Here is a 6,000-nt window from a genome sequence, read left to right as displayed (position 1 = left end):
AATATAAAAGGAGATAGAAGCTTCTGAAGGAAATAATTCCTTCAAACATAGAATGGAGGCAATGGCAACTGATGACTTTGTGAGAAATCAAGAAACAATGAAACAAAACCAAAAGAATGGAAAAACCTGAAAGAAAATGTGAAATATCTTATTGGAAAAAACAAATGACCTGAAAAACAGATTCAGGAAAGATAATATAAAAATTATTAAACTACCTGAGTGCCATGATGGAAAAAAGAGCCTAGATGTCATTTTTTTCAAGAAATTATCCAGCAAAACTGCACCAATAACATAGAAGGTGAAGGTAAAACAGAAATTGAAAGAATCCATCCATCACCTACTCAAAGTCATCCTAAAATGAAAACTTCCAGGAATATTATAGCCAAATTCCTGAACTCCCAAGCAAAGGAGAAAATATTACAAGCAGCCAGAAAGAAAAATTCAAATGTGATATGGATACAGTCAGATTAACTCAAGATTTAGTATCTTCTACATTTAAGGGATTTTAGAGATTTGAATATGATTTTCCAGAAGGAAAGAATCAACTTCCCAGCAAAACTGCACGTATTTTTTCAGAGGACAAGATTAACATTCAATGAAGTAGGGGACTTTCAAACTTTCTTGATGAAATGACCAGAGTTGAATAGAACTGACTTCAAAGGAGGACACATATGGTGCTTCAGGTTCATGAAATGGAGTGACCTAAGCATGAGTCCAAGCAACAGACTTGCCCAGAGAGTGCTTGTGGTCAACCTCAGACCAGAGCACAGGCAAGAGAGTAATCAGAGTCTCTCTCAAGACAATGATTCATCATCAAACAAAGATGATGATGAGCTAATGCATGAGGATTTTGACAGTGGTGAGGAGTTGAGTGAATTTTATGGTGAATAAAACTTTACTTCAATAATTTTATGTAATACTTTTTTTTTGAGATTTCAGGCCCCCAAATTAAGGTGTGTCATACATGGGAGTGTCTTTAAACATGGGACAATGCAATATACTGGAAGAAAAGAATTGAGAGGTAGAAGGTACTTAGAGATAAAAGAATTAGAATTTTTCTGAATACAGACTGAAGCATGTTTTTTTAATTTTATTTTTCTTGAGGCTTCTCTTTTGTTGTGGGTGTGGGGGTTCTGTCTACTTTTACAACATGGCTATTGTAGTAGTGTTAAAAATGAGTGATTGGGGGCAGCTAGGTTGCACAGTGGATAGAACACCGGCCCTGGAGTCAGGAGTACCTGAGTTCAAATCCAGCCTCAGACATTTAATAATTATCTAGCTGTGTGGCCTTGGGCAAGCCACTTAACACCATTTGCCTTGCCAAAAAAAATGAATTGAATAAATACATTTTTAAAAGAATTCATCCACTTGTTCCAATCTCCTCCATAACACCTCCAGAGTTTCTCCACTGCCTTCCCTCAAAAAACTTTACTTTCATCATGGAGACATATTTTCTCTAGTTCTAGTAATGACTTTTACAGAAAGCTGTATCTTCAAATGAATGACTTTATTTTTCAATATAAAATGAGCAGTCATGTTCACTCTGTCCCCTCTGTTAGCTAAATTCCAGTTTCCTATAAAAATATCCACTTATAAAAAGTTATGTTTGTATATATGTATGTATTGTGTATATAGAGACATATATGCATATGTGTACATTTATATGATCAACCATATGTATATATATATATATATATATATATATATGTTACATTTGTGTATATGATGAAAATGGAATTTCAAAGACAAAGAAATGAGAAAACGTTGCTAATGATAAGACTTACTATAAGGGTTTTACAAAACTTAACCACATTGAATTTTTATTAATTAGTTCATATGATGAAAACCTTGGAAATATTATAGAATCAACTTTATAAATGTCAGAACTTGGAATGACACTAAATTAAGCTACCTAAACTAGTGCAGAAATTAGAGAAAGAATCTTAAAGAATTCATGACAATTTGACTGGAAAATAATCTAATACAGTATTAAAAATTTCTTTACAACAAATAAATATAATTCTTAGTGAAAGCCTCAATCCAACATGAGAAATTAAAGACAATTACAAGGATCCAAAAATAATTGCTAAAATAAATCCAGAGCACATCTTTTAGGCATTTTTATGTATATGGATCTGTGGATATTCAAATTGACCTGAAAAAGTTTACTACTTTCCTAATGACTCCAGGCTCAAAATTTTGAATAAATAATTTTGAACCCTTATCTTTCTCTGATCTTTTCCATTGTCCCTAAACCCCCCTCACTTAGTTTAACAACGTAGATTTTAAGGCTACTAATATAACTATAGCCATCCTAAATACTTTACAGATTTTTTTTACTCAATAAAAGCTTTTGAAAGCTAATCACATATATCTTAGCTGTCCCATAACAGCAGTTTAATTTTTGTTACTTTTCAATAATAAACTTCATTGATTCATTAAAAAGCAAAACTTTTATATATTTATCATAAAATTTATTTCTGTTGATGATATATTATTCTCATATCACTCAGGGTGGGGGGGAAATGGCATATTTACACAATTTTAGAGAAGAATGTATGACTATTAAAAAATGAGCAAAGAGGTGACAAATTTCATTTTCCCTAGTCACCTAGTTTAAGAAGTTTATTAAAGCAATGGTTACAAAATACAAAATGATAAAATCAAAGCATTAGCATCATATATATATATATATGTATATATATACATATATATATATATATTTGCATCTCATTTTAGTGTTTCAGAGATAATTTTCAGAGATAATTGTTATTTACAATAAACAAAAGATTCATTATAAAACATTCTGTCCTGTCATGGTTAGTGAAATTTTCATGAAAGGAGGAAGAATGAGATTATATTGAGACTATTCCCTCAGACCTAAAATCACAGATTAATTTCAGTATACTGGGGTAAAATTGTACTGTTTGATTTCAGGAAAAATAACAGAAATATTTTAGAATAGCCAACTTTGCAGTCACACATTATTGACAGGGTAGCATAGCCAGGCTTAGAACCAACCAGAGAGGAAGTAGTACTATTGAAAAAACAATCATAATATTGCTGTAGAGAACTTGAATCACTGATCCTGCCAATATCTTCATAAATTCCTCTTCTGAATTTCTTCAGGAATCTGCCTTCAGTTGTAGTATTTTTCCAAAAAAAAACCCAAAAAAACATGTTCTGAACATCTCTGTATCCTTTGAAAGGTTAAATACTGGCTTAACAAAAGACAATAATACCTAAATTCAAAATTCAGAGAAAATTAAAGTTCCATATGATATAATAAATTCAACTGCTTACAGTTTAAAACAAGGTAAATTTATATGTAGCAATAATAATTGGTTAACAATAACAATGATTAAAATATATATCTTTAATATTTATTAAGTACATATAAGTGTTTTGTTTTGTTTTTTCCAAACCCATCTATTCATCATTTTATCTTCTAGTTTAAATGCATGCTGATTTAAAAATCTTATTTAAAAAGAAATTATTTATCCATGAATTAAACACATGATAATTCATTCATAACCCAGAAAAAAATAACTTTTAGTCTGCATGTTTAAAGGTTTTACATACTAAACTCTAGGGTAAAAAAAAAATTATTTGTTCTGGGATCTGTCAACAATAAATTAACTCAAAGCATAACTTCAAAATTATTCCTCGTTCAGGTTTATATTTTCCATAATCAGTAGTCAGACAATTTATCAAATAAACTACTTCTATGATGTAAACAGCAATGTATGTATGATGTAAAGCAATTCCCCTCTTTCTAAATTATTTGTGTGGGGAAGGTTTAGTACACCTGTAAGGAAATTATCTCTGTCAGGGTGGATTTCATAAAAAAAAAAATTCATTTTCATACCTTTTTTCTATAACTCCTTTTTCTATGGATTTATATTTTTACTAGTGTTGAAAATTCAGATAGTCTAGCAAAGCCCTCACAGATAGACTTTTCCAGCAAACAACTTACCTCTGACAAACTGGCGCAAAACCATTTTAATATTAAATATAGCTTTGGACCAGATGGGCAGCCTGGCTTCCAATCAAAAGTTTCTGATGAATGTGGTGACTGGATGGCTCCTATATCCTGGAGGATCAAGATCCACATCTTTTTGGAGGACTATAGCATAATTCCATAAAGGAATAGCTCCCAGCTCAATCCTGAGTTGAAGGCCCAGTCCTGCGATGGACCAGCCAGAAACAACGTTTTTCAGATCTTACCTTCTGCTAGTTAAATTATATAAGAATTCATCTCCAAAATTCCATTTTTGAAGAGGTCCGATTTTCTAGCTGGCCCTGTGTAATCATTTCTCTTTCCAATTTTTCTCCACCTCTTTTATTTTATTTTCAAAATCCTTTTTGAGCTCTTCCATGATTTGAGACCACTCCAAATTTTTTGGAGGCTTTGGATGTAGGTGCTTTGACTTTGTCCTCTTCTAAATGTGTGCTTTGATCTTCCTTGTCAACAGATTAACTGTCTAAAATCAAATTTATTTTTCTGTTGCTTGTTAATTTCCCCATTCTATAATTTCACTTATAACCCTTTATTAAAGCAGGACTCTACTTTCAGGGTGCAAGGCACACTGTCCCAAGTTTCTACAGTTTGGTGCAGTTGTTTTCAGAGATGCACTTAGGAACCTATATAAGTTTCAGTTTTTCCAAGGGTTGTATGATTTTCTGGCCCTGTGCACATTCTGATATGTGAATGACCATAAACTCTTTTCTGCCATGAAATTGTGAGGAGGGTCCCTGCTCCACTGTAAGTGCAAGTTATAGTCTGATAGTGCTCCTTCTCAGCCTGGGACTGCCACCTGGTACTGTAACCTGGATTGGAGGATGGGCAAAGACTGTAATGCCCTTCTGACCATTTGTTCCAGTCCCTTACTATTGTGGCCTGAGAGGTCTGGAAATCGCTGCCCCTAGTCCCCATGAGACTTCTCCTTGGTTTGCTGGGGCCAGGTCTGTGTTGATGCAGACTGAACTGGACTGTACTTCTCTCTTTCACCCTACCTAATAGACTCTATTGTCAAACTGCTAGGTTGTCTTGGACTAGACGAATGTTTCACTCTGATTTTTGTGGGTTCTGCCACTTGAATTTCTTTAGTCATTATTTACAAGTATTTGGAGGGTTTGGAGGAGTAATCTGAGGAGGAATCCCTACCTTTACTCTGCCTCCCTACTGGCTCCACTCCCTCCCTACTGTTTTTCTTACCTACCTGATCCCCTTCTCAGTATCCTTTGCCATATCTTCATCCAGGTCATGATGTTAACCTAATTTCTTGGGGTCTGTCCTAAGCATTGTTTTCCTTTTATTTTTTCACTTGGTAATCTCATCAGTTCCGCTAGATTCATTTATCATTTCTTTACTAAAGATTTTCAGATCCATTTATCCAATCCTAACCTCTGTCTTCACCTTTAATTTTGCATCTCCAATTGTTTTTGGACATATAAAATTGATTGTCTCATGGACATACTAAACTCAACATTTCTAGTCTGTTTTCTTTATCTTCACCCTAAACTCTCACTTCTCCTTAACTTCCTTGTTATTGAAAGTACCTCTCCTTCTTATTCATCATGTTTGCAATAAAGGATGTCAACTTCACTCCTTACTCTTATCTCCTAATTAATGTACTGTCAGCTATTATTTATTTTGCCTTCATAATATAATTCACATGCCAATTATCTTTCTTTTTTCTTTTTTTCTTTAAGTTTTTTTTTGGGGGGGAGGCAATAGGATTAAATGACTTGCCCAAGGTCATACAGCTAGGTAATTATTAAGTATCTGTAGTCAGATATGAACTCAGGTCCTCCTGACACCAGGGCAGGTGCCTGGTGCACTGTGCCACCTAGCTGTCCCCAATTATCATTCTAAAACACAGGTGTGGTATTGTTCTGCCCATACTCAATAAATTCCAGGGATTCTTTGTCACACCCAAAATAAAATATGCAATTTTTTATGTTTCCACATTTGATTTTCCAGTCTCCTTATACTTT

Source organism: Macrotis lagotis, chromosome 1 (genome assembly GCF_037893015.1).
Source record: "Macrotis lagotis isolate mMagLag1 chromosome 1, bilby.v1.9.chrom.fasta, whole genome shotgun sequence".
Lineage (NCBI taxonomy): Eukaryota > Metazoa > Chordata > Mammalia > Peramelemorphia > Peramelidae > Macrotis > Macrotis lagotis.
Note: the sequence above shows the minus strand (reverse complement) of the source record.